Source organism: Ursus americanus, chromosome 35, assembly GCF_024610735.1.
Source record: "Ursus americanus isolate L20-20 chromosome 35, mUrsAme1.1.p, whole genome shotgun sequence".
Classification (NCBI taxonomy): Eukaryota; Metazoa; Chordata; class Mammalia; order Carnivora; family Ursidae; genus Ursus; species Ursus americanus.
Window position 1 is genome coordinate 503,226 of NC_142161.1, and position 14,770 is coordinate 517,995.

The following is a 14,770-nucleotide window of genomic DNA, read 5'->3' on the forward strand; positions in this document are numbered from 1 at the left end:
AAAAACAACACTGGAGGAATTGTACTTTCTGACTCAAAGCTATAGTAATCAAAATGGGATGGTTATTGTCATAAAAACAGATATATAGACCAATGGGATAGAACTGAAAGCTAAGAAATAGTCTCTCATGGTTCTGGGAAACAAACTGAGGGCTTTAGAGGGGAGGGGGTGAGGGATCGGGATAGGCTGGTGATAGGTATTAAGGAGGGCACGTATTGCATGATGCACTGGGTGTTATATGCAAGTAATGAATCATGGAACTTTACATCAAAAACTAGGGATGTACTGTATGGTGACTAACACAACCTAATAAAAATTTTTTATTAAAAAAAAAGAAAGCTAAGAAATAAACCCTCACATATACAGGTAACTAGTATTTGACAAGAGAGTGAACACAATACTCAATGGGGAGAGAACAGTCCCTTCAATAAATGGTGGTGGAAAACTGGATAACCACACACAGAAGAATGAAATTAGACGCCTGTTTTATAACACTCACAAAAAATTAACTTGAAATGGGCTAAAGACTCAAACGTAATACCTGAATTCATAAAATTCCTAGAAGAAAGCACAGGGAAAAATCCCTTGACAGTGATCTTAGCAACAAGTTTTGGATATGATACCGAAAGCATAAGCTACAACAGTAAAAATCAAAATGTGGGACATCGTCAAACAGCTTCTACACAACAAAAGAAACAACAAAATGAAAAGGCAACCGATAGGATAGGACAAAATATGTGCAAATCATATATCTGTTAAGAAGTTAATATCCAAGGGGCACCTGGGTGGCTCGGTTGGTTAAGCATCTGCCATGTGCTCAGGTCATGATCTCTGGGTCCTGGGTTGGAGCCCTACATCGGGCTCCCTGCGCAGTGGGGAGTTTGCTTCTCCCTCTCCCTCTGCCCTTCCCCCTGCTCATGTGCAAGCTCGCTCACTCTCTCTCTCTGCCTCTCAAATAAAGTCTTTAAAAAAAAGTTAATATCCAAACCATATACGGAACTCATACAACTCAATAGCAATCAATCAATCAATAAACAATCTAACTTAGAAATAGGCAGAGAAACTGAATAGAATTTTTCCAGAGACGACATTCAACTGGCCAGCAGGTACATGAAACGGTACCTCACATCACTAATCATCAGGGAAGTGTAAATTAAAATCACAATGAGCTATCGCCTCACACAGGTTAGAATGATGAAGGTCATCAAAGAGACAAGAGGTAAGTATTGATGAGGACGTGGAGAAAAGGGAATCCTTGAGTCCTTGCGCGCAGTTGATGGGAATACGAACTGGTGCAGCCACTAAGGAAAAGACTACAAAAAAAAATTAAAAATGGAACTACCATAGGATCAAGCAATCCCACTTCTTCGTATATATAAAAAGAAGAAAGAAAGAAAGAAAGAAAGAAAGAAAGAAAGAAAGAAAGAAAGAAAGAAAAGAAAGATGTCAGAGATACCTGCACTCCCAATGGGTTCAATGCAGCATTGTTCACAATCACCAAGATACGGAAACAGCCTAAATATCTGTCAACAGGTAACTCAATAATCCATCCTAATGGAAGATGCAGTCTTCCGTGTTTCTTGACCAAAAAACAAAAAGAAAAAGAAAGAAAAAAATCCAAGTCACCAACAGTTTCTCTTCTGTCCTCCCCCATTTTTTTCTTTTCTTTTTTCTTTTTCTAAATAAGAGCTTGCTGTTTCCATGCTTGAAAGACAGTTTTCTCCCTGAACGACAGTTCTTAGAGAATTCTAGTGGCCACAGGGGTAGTTTCTTCCCGAGTAAAATATTAGGAAAATCACTTTTAGTTTTTGTGAACCTCTCACATTGAAAGTTTTTATTTCTTCAAGGTCAGCCAGACTTCTATTCTCTCAGTCTTAGCCTAGAATTTCCAGACCCAGCTCACCTCCAGTCTTGCCCCCCTTTCTGCCTCTAGCTGAAACCGAATGGGTTAGGGAAGACCCTATTGGCCAGGTTTTACACACGTCCTACTAAGTAGTACAAAGGGAAAATAGAACCAAACAGTTAAAGCCCTCGGTTAGAAGCTGAGAAGGCGGAGAAGATTTGCCAAAACATGAATGCAGTGGCCAACTTTCAAAGGATGTGATTTTTCCCTCTTCCTTCTCCCCAGCAACCTGATCTAGTAATGATAACTGATGTTTGTTGAAGATTTACGCTGTGCCAGCCACTAGGCAAAGCCCTTTATAAGTGTTAACTCTTTTAATCTCATAACAATTCAGAGTTAAGTAGTATCATTATCCCCATTTTACAGATGAGAAAAACAAGGCATAAAGAGATTAGGTAACCTGCCCCAGGTCACACATCCAGTAAACGGCAGAGTTCAGTTTGCCCGGGCAGTTCGATTCTAAAATTCATGTTCTTTTTTTTTTTTTTTTTTTAAGAATTTATTTATTCGACAGAGATAGAGACAGCCAGCTAGAGAGGGAACACAAGCAGGGGGAGTGGGAGAGGAAGAAGCAGGCTCATAGTGGAGGAGCCCGATATGGGGCTCAATCCCATAACGCTGGGATCATGCCCTGAGCCGAAGGCAGACGCTTAACCGCTGTGCCACCCAGGCGCCCCTAAAATTCATGTTCTTAAGCTCTATGCTGTTAGCCATTTTTTCTATTTGGGGTTCTCCTTTGAAGCGTGTATGCCAGTAACATTGACGAAACAGTTGGCTCACTGACCCTAATAGATGTACCCCCAGCCGGTCCCCCTGAAAGGCTTACATTTCATAAACTGAACATTAAAACTGACTCAGTATTTACACCCGGTCTCTTCATTTTGGCACCGCAATTGACATTTCCCATTTTTTTTCTTGCAACGCAGGTCTTACATTTAGAGCTGCAAAGGTAAGGTGACCTTCTCCCTGGAGAGTCTTATCAGGTTAACACACAGAAGCTCATTTAGAAGTTCATTAACACCTATGTCCAAGATGCCTTTCCCCGAAGGCTCCACTGTGAACTCCTCTTCTTCTGCCTGAGCTTTGCCAAGCCTAGAACCGCCCTGGGAGCTGGCCCCAGCCAAAGCCACAGCAAACACTGCTGGGAACATAGCCTAGTGGCGTGAAGCACAATTCCAACCAGGTTAGGTGGTCTTTAAGATCCTCCTGAAGATTCTCGGAGAGAAGAACTTCTCGGGGGAGGCCAGAATGAGGATGAAACCAACTCTTCTGTTACTTCGAGCAAATCCACTATAAGCCTATAAGCCAAAGAGGACTGAGAGATGCAGTAATTCTATGGCAAGTCTGAGTCATTCTGGATTGCCCATGGTGGGGAAGCACTTTCCAGGGTGGCCACAAGGATGGCCCTGAGTCCTGGGAGTTCCCAGCAGCGCTTGACTTATTCTTTGGCTGGGGAGAAACAGTATTTACAATGGCGCATGTGAGGTTGGCACCGTGTGGACAGAGGAGGCTGGAACATACAATGCGTAGTCCCATCTTCTTCAACTTCCAATGCTCCCTAATGGCCTTTTTTTGGAATGGGCCCTCCTGTTTGCTCTATAAGAAAACAATCAAATACTCCAACTGCCTTCCTACCATGCATTTCTGGATCCCTCTATCTAGTTATTTTGATTGAAGGGTAAGCAAGGGCTCGGCTTGGGTGGACAGGAGAAAAACACTACCCACGAGTGCACATTTTAAACATTAGGGCTAAACAGGGAGACGGTGTCTGAGATATTTCAAACTGCATAGACAGGTTTGAGAGAGTTAATTTGAAGACTCACTTGGATTTACTGCCAGACTTGTTCCCAATCCCAAATCAGTTTATGGTTGTTGCCAATATTACACAGTCGGCTTTACAGAAACCGACCAGGCCAATGCGTATCAGGAAATCCCTTTCAATCCCCAAATCCAGCCAGCGTGCTCCTCCAGCTGGGACCCTGGCCAAAGAGGCGGCCGTGGAGACTGTTTATTATTGTGGTCAATTCACAGCATGGTCGGCATGGAAAGGCTCTTCTCAGATTAAATAGTTCATCCCTCCACCTTCAGACCGAGCTGCCCCCTGACCAGCAAGGACTGGTGCAATCCTGGCAAGGCCGCTGGAGAAGGATTCTCCCACTCCCCATCCTGCTCACCCTGCATTCAACACAGTCAGAACTTTCTGACCCAACGCTTAAGACAGAAAGGCAAGGAATCTGCTCTTCTCCAGCCTATTTGTCCCTCTGCCAGGCGACCACACACGTGGCCGCGTTCACACGTGCATACAGCGTGTGTACACACTGGATCATCAGCAGGATTCGTACTCGGAATTAACCTAAAAAATAAAATTGGGTGGAGAGAACAGCCCCCCACATGAAGCTCAGTGCCACAGCTTCCTTTAGAAATTAGAGCGTTCATTATGGATTCAGCAGAGATACTCACAGGGGTTGACCATTAACCTTGTTCCCCCTCCAAATGTGAGCTTGTTGCCTGCATTATTTTTCACACAATGATCTTCAGCTCATCACAAACCTCCTAGAAACTGTACTAAGTTTTCCCTAAAGATCTTCTGGAAGGAACGATACTGTGAGCACTGAGAATATTAAGTAATTGTCACAGTAATAACCTGGCACAGAATCCTAGCACCAGCTTGGATTTCAGGACTGTTTCCACATTGGATAAATGAAGGATATTCTTTCTAAATAGTCTGAAGAGGGAGTTTTCCTGCCCAAGCCCAGAATGCTGACTGCCAGAAAACTAGCCGATCCTCTGGTGTTTTAGATAATAATTCTCCAGGGGTTCTGAAGATCATATTCCTTATTTGGACAAAGTAGGAACGGTTCATGCCTGTGTCTCCAAGCCCAAGCAGTCAGAGATATTGTCATCACTGGGGGGAGAGACTGAGGGCAGCTGCCAGAGCCCACCTGGCATGAGGGGTCAGCATATTGGTCCACCCCTCAGGGTGTTGGAGCCTGACACCTCTGACCGAGGTCCAGCTTGTGGAACGTCAAAGGAGATCCCCACCTCTTCTCGTTCCAAAGAACCAGAGACATTCGCAGGCACTGGCCAGCCCTGAATTCACTGACTCCAACTCCAGACCTTTTCACTCCCTGCTTAGATGGTCATGAGCAAAAGGACATTTTCCCTCTTTGTCTTGGGGTAGATTTTTCTATTCTTTCTGTCCCTTTCCCCAGGTAACACATCTCAAGGGTTAACAGGAAATCTTTCTCTTACCGGCAGCTTCTCCTAATCTGTCTAGATGATCCTTTGGTATCTCTCTTAATTTTGAGGGTAACTTGAAGGAAAATCTGAGAAGGAAGCTTCATGCGCACCACAGCTGAGGGTATAGCACGGTGTCCTTCCCTTTGCTGCCCTCGGGCTGCTGGGAGGACCAGGGGCTTAACAAGCAACGATCAGGAATGGGCCATTCCAAAGGGAAAGCAAGAAACACGCAGGTCATATGGCAGTCCATAAATTTCCTACTTGGATTTAGTCAGTCTTGTTCCTCCTCCAGAGAGTATCTTCCCGTGGACCGATCCGTCCCTCCCACGTCCATTACAAAAGGATCTCTTTTCCTCCTACTTTGCTATTTGCCTGCTGGATCACTTTCCCAAGCCTCTTTCATTTTTAAAAAGGGATATAATTTATCAAACTCTCCCTATGAAATTAAGTGTGGTGTCACCTATGTGGTGTCCCGGCTAAGACATTGTGAAACTCAATTTGTTTCATGTGTGCAAGTCTGTTTATAGTGGTGGGTCCATGATGACTGATTTATGGACACGAAGTATAGGTGTGGGCTTCTGTAAACATTCAGAGGAAGTAGGTGTCCCATTTACCAAGAGCAGGGCATTTGTGGAAGGGAAAGGCTAGGAATAAATTTAGAGAATGGAAATGGCCCAGGTTTTAGAGTCTTAAGTGACAGGCTAAGAAGTGGATATAATGGTTTCTCAAAATATGAATGCTTACAAGGGGAAAGGCCAAAAGAAGGGTAGGAAAAGTAAGTTGAAAGGGGGGAATGAGAATATAGTTTTAAAAGAAGAGAATAAAGGAACAAAGAAGTCCTACTATGTTTAGAGGAGTCTCTCAGGCTCTTTAGTTAATAAATATTTTTCTAATGATTAATACAATTCTAATGAAAATGGTGGTAAGTCCATCATGGCGAGTCTCAGAACTCTCCTTTACCTCTCCTGTCCGGGGTAGAGAGACCCAGAATTTCCACTTCGGGTCGCAGTAATGCTTGCTTCTATAGTTTAAAATGACTATTTCCCTTATTTTACCTTTTCTGGACCCTTTAACACAAACACCTTTAAAAATAAAGTCTTGTCTGTAATACTCACTTGGTAAAACCTTCACCTCGTGCCTTCTCCAAAGATGTATTGGTAGCCTCCTAAGGTAGTCACAGTGTTATGTGGCTCTACGCAAACCAACAGAAGGTTACCATTTCTTGGACCAGCTTTGCTGTCAATTAGTAGGACATCGTATGCACTTCTCCGTTGGAAGGTACTGTTCTCATGTTTGTCTAAAAGGATTTACGTGGGGCAATATCTCCGTTTATACAGAAAATCTTCACTGCTTTGATGAGGTCTGAGTTGGTGAAACGTCTTCAATTTCACGTTATGTTTATCTTAAGTGTATTTATTAAGAGGCTGTTTTAATAAACATGTCAGGGTTTAAACATCTACATGATTGTTGACCCTTTTGAAGTAGTCCCTTTAGGCCTCTCAATAAGAATCATGATGGACCAGTGATGGGTAGGAAGGAGGGCACGTATTGCATGGCGCACTGGGTGTTGTACGCAACTAATGAGTCATCGAACTTTACATCGGAAACCAGGGATGCACTATATGGTGATTAACATAATATAATAAAAAATGATTAAAAAAAAAGAATCAGGGGCGCCTGGGTGGCACAGCGGTTAAGCGTCTGCCTTCGGCTCAGGGCGTGATCCTGGCGATCGGGGATCGAGCCCCACATCAGGCTCTTCCACTATGAGCCTGCTTCTTCCTCTCCCACTCCCCCTGCTTGTGTTCCCTCTCTCGCTGGCTGTCTCTATCTCTGTCGAATAAATAAATAAAATCTTAAAAAAAAAAAAAAAAGAATCAGTTTAAGAGCCACAAATAGCCAGCAATGGCATGATTTTATATTCTTACCTCATTTTCGAACCAAAATAGTACCAGTAATGAGTTTGAGTCCCTCCTTTCTGTATAAATCATAGCTCTGAGAGGCTTTTGATTATTCACAGAAATGAAACCCACCTTCAAAAGATAAAGCCATCATGGATGCTACAAAAAGAATGTGCCTCAAAAAAAAAAAGGAAAAAGGATGTGCCTTGACCTTTAAGGGCAGATTCAAACAACGGAAGGGAGCCTCCTTCAGCTGAGGGCCTTGCCTGGGCCACTCTTTTAATTGTATCCCCTGCCTTTGTCAACGAGTCAGCCCCCTCGCCTCAGTGTCAGCCCTGGTTCAGGCACAGAGGGCTGTTGACGAGAAATACTATGAAATGTAAAGTGGCAGGCGCTGCTGCAAATAATTCTCACAGGAAAGAGAAAAATAACAACAAAAACCACGCAACCCTGAGCTCAGCCCGTGTGGGGACAGCCCGTACCTCTTCGATACTGCTTTCTGGAATCCATCTTTATTATGCCCTCCCTGACAGCTTCACGACTTGCTTTATCACAGAGAACCCCTCGGAGGTGGGGAGCTCTCTAAGATCCCCAGATTCTCTGCTCCTCCTACGCGGTCAACTCAGCCAGCCTTGGTAAAGGGTGAGGTTTGTCCTCGGGGCAAACAGGGGCCGTCCTGTCTCCAGAGAAGGTTTTCTTCTGCTATTCTCCCAGAAGAGGAAAGCCACGAGAAGCTTGTAATCCTGCTGCCCAGCCCTCACCCGAGTCCTCAGTCCACTTGCCGGATTTTTCAGTTCTACCGGGGGACACGGGCTTCAGCTCAACTGGGTCCCCAGCACTTATCTGTTAAGGACACGCTTCCTTGGCTCCACACTCCCGCTTGGGTCGCCTCCCTTTCCATTGGTTTGTTTCTGCCTCTATCGTAAAGCTTTTCTTCCTCTTATCTCTGCCTCTTTCCCAAAGCCTCAACGTGCTATGTGGACCTTCGAGAAACACCGCCTGCGGTATTAATACAATTTATCAAACTGCCCATAGACCTGATAACCAAATCCAGCCTCTGGGGAAACGTGTCTTCATATCTGGCTCACACATCCGACATAGTTAACAACTGCACGCTAAACAAAGCAATTAAATTCAGCTGTGTTTCAACAGGTCCCACTGGATTTCTTTCCAGAAAGGATAATTAGTTAACCACAAGAACTCACCGGGTGTGACCAGCAGTGAGGTGCCTTTGCCAAAGTAGAGGTTATACCCACTGCCGAGATCCACAGTGCGTTTTCCCTAAACAAAAAGACCCTTGTAGTAACCACTCTGATGTCCCCCTCACGTGGCTCTCCATTGACTCTAACGTCTGAAAACCAACACACAGCAGTCACACAGACCGTGGCTCGTCCATGAGAAGGTCACCCACTGAACACAGTGAGGAGGGCAATCACTCCTGAGAACTGCCTTCCTGGGGCCAACAACCTTGTTTCATATCACGAAGCCCAGAGTTTTCCAGCAGAGGGAAGTGCCCATCTCGACTGAGGAGAGTGGGGGGCATGGACCAGCAGCTGCTCTGAGGGCTCATGGGTGAAGGGTGGAAAGACACCACAGAGAAAGGGGTTGGTGAATTTTGCCTCCTTCACTCTGGGTTGTTCTCGAGTTGCACTCACTGATTTCGTTTCTGAGATCCCCCAACACTTACTTGGTTTAACAGAGAGTTGAGTGCCTTTTCCAAAGATGAGCCTTTCTTGGCTGCCTCCATAATTCACAGTCATACGGGGCCTTACAATAACCAGTGGGAGGGAAGGACTGAGGGGACTCTGGGTAAGGGGGGCCACTTTCCCTCTTGTGGGAGCCTCACCACCCCGCAGCCTCAGCTCCCAGCTCCTTGGCAGGGTTAGGACAGTTCTCTAAAAGTAATAGCTGGCCTGTGCAGAGAGATCTGAGCTGGATCTTAGAACACTGGGTTTTGGTATCCTGCTCATGCATGAGACACATGGGACAATTGCAAGGTCAGGCAGAGACATGCCACCTAGCATAGGTGGCCAACACTGGGGGCAGAGAGTGATTATTTTAGAGACCAGGAGCACCATGCCACTCTCAGAGCCACAGTTCTTATAAAGAATATTAATGAAAACAACAACGAAACCAACAAAACCCAAAAGATACATTAAGAGAGCTGCTTGCACTCCTTTTGGATTGAAGGGGTTCTTAACAAGGAAAACCCGCTGAGTTGTTAGTTCTTTTTCTTTGTCTTATCACAGAATATGGGTGTTGCCTATTATCCTTAGCATTTCTTTATATCCAGAGCCAATGAACAAACCCATGAAAACATCTATTTCTTCATGACCTGTCCTTAGGATTGCCTGAATTCATTAACTGGCAGACTTCCCATCAGCTCAGGCCCAAAGAAACAAGGTGCCTCGATCTGGGGGGTGGGGGGTGGCCGTGTCTTAATCCCACTAAAACTGCACGGAAGAACACCACCCCTCATCCTAGCTTTTGAGATTGACCCGCTCCCCTCACTCACTTGGCTTTACTGTCAGCCTGGTCCCCGCTCCAAAGCGAAGGTCATTGTTATTATTGCCACAGCGATACACCCTTTAACAAAAACCTCCTGGGGCAGCCTTGCAGCCAGGCTCCCAGTGTCAATGGGGAGAGGCACTGACCAACACCATACAACACGACAGTCCCATTTTTCTTTTCTGAGGGGACCCTGGCCACTTCGTCATGCTTCTAGGCTGTAAAAGTGGGCACGTCTCAGCTCACTGAGGACAGCTAATCTCGACCCCAAATTGGCACTCCGAGACATCTAATCAGCTTTCAAACAAGTTCCTGAGCTGTGTATAAACCCATGCCACAAACAAATCATGCCCAAACACACTGTTTGTCTTCAGGGACCGCTATGTACGAGGCTCTACCTGGTGGCACGCTCCAGAACGTCTATAATTTGCATCTTAATTATGGGTTCAAAATACTCAAACTAGTCATCTATGTAATTTCATGTTAATTATCATGTAGTCATCTCGTAATTGGCAAATAATGAAACATAGCAGAGCTTGGGGGGAGAGGGTTGGCATTTGACTACGTGTTCGGAGGGTCAAGGTTTTTCTTTTACTGCACTGAGGGCCCGCCCAAATGACTCCTCTCAAAAGTGGAGTGTGCAGGACGTTCAGCAAGTTTCCTTCGAGTCTCTCGAAAACAGTCATTAGAAGGTTATCTAACCCACTTCCTCTCATTTACAACATATCACCCCTGAGACATCATCAGAGCAAGCAGGACTCTCTATTCTCCGTGTGACAGCCCTTCTCATTCTGCTGCCTAAAGTCCTGATGATGAATTAATTCCCAAGCCCACTGTTTCAAAGGAAACACACAGAGTGTGAGACTGACGAAGCTTGGAGCAGGGAGAAGTCTGTTTTCACAGGTGCAAGGAAAGATTCAGTAATGGAAATAAAACGAACACACATTCTGGTTGAATACAGGTATCCGCAGAGAGATCAGTTCCAGTGGAAGGGAGGAAGGACTACGTCCAGCCAGGACAGCCCCTCTGTAGCCCCCCTTGGTTTAAAGCAACACCCAGTTAGGTTACCTCATGGCTCCCATCACCTACCCAGGGTGACCCAAAGCCGCGTTCCAGTTCCAAAGATGAATTTCCTGGCACTGCCGGTGGTCACACTGCGAGATGCTCTATAGCAAAGACCTGCTGCTAGAGTTTCCATCTGGTCTCCGCCCTCCACTGGCTTAGTCAGAGCGCTCTCCATGACCTCCTCCCAGATGCGAAGCCGGGTGGGCCCTCAGGGACCCGTTCCCATTTTCCAGACACTGCGGTTGTAGCCTCTATGAGGGCCACAGGGCTCTGGTCAGACACCTGCTTGGCTACCCCTATCTGCCTCAACTGATCATGGGGTGCTGGCTGGTTGATGAAGGCCAAAGAGTTGTCAAGTTAAACTCTGCAAACCCTGGGAATTAAACTCTGTCCTTTTCCTCTCTGGGTTTTATGTTAATGGATCCCTCTTGTCAGACTTGAGGAGTGATGGGGCTCAGAAAGATGAATAATGAATCACTGTTCTAATATGAGGTTGCGGAGTCAGGCAGAGAAGAGGGCACGAAGGCAGAAAAAGAGAAACAATCGAACCTCGACATGCACACCGTTTCCACAATTCCTGTGAAGGTCATTCTCATTGCAAAGGTGCCACTAAGAAAGCGGCCCCCAGATGTTCTGCCCCAGTCCTGAGTGCTACCCTCTGTCTGCTGGAGCCCAGAATTTCCAATGGCCTCGTCATCAAATACGGTCACAAAAGCACCCAGGGGTCCTCCAAAGCACAGACTGTATCACCCTCCTCATCTACACGGCTCAACCCCCTCCCCGTGCATGCTGGATGGTGGCCCTGACGGCAGTGATACCAGAGGCTCATCAGCAGGCTTTGGAAATGTCCCCATGGGGACTCTATTTAGATCTCCATGTCCCGGGCAGAGGCACTTACAGGGCTGGAGGATGAGTTGGGTCCCTTTCCCAAAGGTGAGTCTGTTAAGACCTCCTCCTGCGTTAGCACCGAGTCAACCCTTTACATAAATCTCTCTGCCGGAGACCATGCCCTGATGCCCTCAGAACCTCCACAGCTGCTCTGAAGCCCACGGACACCGCGGAGAGCTTGGAGGCCCGGCTGGTGCTGTTGGTCATTACTTCCCCTCCCTCGCTGCTGTCATAGAAGCTCAAAAGACACATGACCAAGGGAAGGGGCCCGGGCAGGAGGACCGGGAGAGCCATCACGCAGCTACCAACCGTATCATGGGAATGGTCGTGGCCACAAAACTCTCCCCTGTCACGTAGGAGAGGATGGCCGCGATGGAGAGCCTTCCTCACAGATATTTAAAGGGGCCTGAAAAGACGACATGGTTTGTCTATCTGGAATCAAAAACAGGACAACTCAAAGATCAGGCTAGAACACATAATAGGAAAAGACATAAATACCTCACATCCCCTCAGACTTACTGGGCCTGACTGTTAATTGAGTCCCGGTCCCAAAAGTTAGCTTGTCCCTGCTGCCAGTCTTGTCACTGTTGTCAGCAGCTTTACAGAAACAGGGCAGACACCTGTCAGGAGTGTCGCCTCGCCAGCCCATCTGCCCGGCCTTCCCCCGACATGACCCAGAAATGCCCTCCGAGCTCTCACACCACCCTCAGTCACAGGCTTGGGAGAAGTCACTAAGCTAGAGACTACACACTAAGGTTTCCATTTTGGAGTCTAGACACACAACAGCCGACAGTGTGGTCCATAGAGATGCTGACATTAAAAAAAAAAAAAAAAAACTTTTTAAAAAGATTCTATTTTAAAGTTGGGGGTCACACCAGCTAACTGGTGTGATTGACTCTGTCAGAGACAAGGCTCAGCAATTCTTAAACGAATCACACTCGGGAGGTGCTTACAGTGCACCTGAAATCTCACTTTGTCTTTCTTTAAAATTGAATATTTCTAAACCAGAAAGTTGACTCAATGCGGGATGAAACTCGGGTTGGGATTAGGGTGGGCCAGAATGCGTTTTATACTCACAGGGCTGGACTCTCAAAATGGTTCCCGAGCCAAAGATGAGCCTGTTTTCCACAGCCTGAGGCTCCCCTACAAAAACCACGTGGGCGTGGGTGCACGTGGGGTGGGGTGGGGGCCTGGGGCTTGGCCCTGGAAACAGAGGACTGTTCCACTTTGCTTTTAGGAACGGCTGGAATCTGGCCAAGAAGCCAAGGACGTTGGAATAATTGCAGAAACTTTTAAATGTGGAAAGGTCGATTGTGTATGGAATTTGGTTTGTGTTTGCTCTCTGCTTCTTGGCCTAGATAAATGTTGCAACTTTTCGCTTGAAGGAACACTCCAAAGAGTTAGTGTATCTTTTCTTCCAGGGCCTTTCTCGCCCTCTAGCCAGAATTTTCTTTCATCTCATTAATCCTAATCATACTCCCCTGTTACAAATCATTCTACTCTGCTGTGATGTCCTCTAATTTCAAAACCCATAGCAACTACCAACCGCTAACAATTTCTGGAAGCACCGCTTGGAAGCAAACTCATTAGAGCTGGCTTCCACACCCAGTTTTCAACTATCTGGGGCTCTGAGTTGGTTTAGAGCCACTCTGACTGTCCCCTGCTGGGTAAAGCATTGTTACACTGTGTTGCTCTCAATGGTGCAGGGGAGGGTAACATTTCCCCCGGTGTGTTATGTTTTGACCCTGGACGATTCCCTGAACGCCTCTGGCTAGTATGGTGTCTGTGGCTGGGCGTTGACTGACCATCACTGGGTCTCCAGATCCCACTGCTCAGGTCTCGCTTTGTAACTCTGGGACACTCTCTGAGCTCCCCGTCCCTGGATACAGAAAAAGGAGAGCACCACTTTCCTATCTTATCTGGACAAGGGAGAAGAAAAACCTTGGATGTCTAAAGGTGGTCTATCTGACCTAGCTGGGGGCGCTTTATCACATCACTTGCACTGGAAGGGTCTGAAATAGCCAAATCCTCAATACTCGTGCCCATAAGATCTGATGCAGCAAAAAGCAAAAAAGAAAAAAAAAAATTCCTCTAGGTAACTGAGTAGTTAAGACAGTTGGAAAACGCAGACTTGGAAAGGTTCTATACCTTCAGTTTTTGCTTTCTGCAATATGCTTTTCTTTCCATTTTGTGAAGTTGTCTTTGGTTACAAAGTGAACATATTCGAATTTTCCACAGCTTTTAATTTCAGGTGCAAGGAATGTATGCGTCCTGTGTTTTTCCCATTACTCTGTGTGTGTATATCCAGTATCCCCCCCCCATCTATCTAGACATGGGTGTTTTTAACAGTTAATTCTGTGCCTTGCCCAAACTATAATTTACTAAATGCAAATGTGCTGCCATATTGATAAACTGCTGGGAAAACAAAACAAAACAAAAAACCCAAACCCTTGAGTTTTCCAAGTTTAAACTTTCCCCTTGGAATCAGTGCTTAGTCTTGCCATTGAGTAAGCCTGCCTCCCCCCCCCCCCCCGCCCCCGCCGAACATCAGCTCTTAGCACCTTTCCAAACACCTTTGCCATCTGTGAAGCGAGCCACACGCTGGACTAATTTTGTAAACTTACACCACTTGGCATTCTGTCTGCCTGCCTCTCTGGGTCTCCTGGTTGCTTGTCTCTTTGACAGCCTATGTTTCTACCATTTCTTCCGAACGTAATGCAGTACTCAAAGTGAAAATTATCACGCAGGATAAAAGTGAAGATAAAGTCATTCTGTCTGAATTCCCTTCACATGTCACATTAGCACATGATGGCAGTAGCAAAAACAGAATTGTGAATCATATTTTCTAGTTTTGAATTAAAGATTCAAGACTGAGGTTCCCCCAGAAAGCTCAGATATTTGGTTGGCACCTATCTCTACAAGTTATGAGAAAGAACAGATAGAAATTCTTGTGCCTCAGCCTGCATGGCCTAGTATGACCCGCCCCCCCCCCCCCATTTTACACAGGCGATCTGGAAATTAAAGAATAACTGATTTCTTGACCAAGGACGATGTACTTACTGGGTGTAATAGTGACTCTAGTTCCTGTCCCGAAGATTAAGTTGTTGCTTCCATAGTTAGACACACAGTGTTCTAAGTCATTGCAAAAACCATTGCTCCAAACTCTTTGTACTGTGCTGTAACCCCCCCACCCATTTCTTGTGCACCCCCTTCTTGCAATGCTTCTATAGCTCAAAGCCACCAGGGACTCTTTCGTACCATTTCC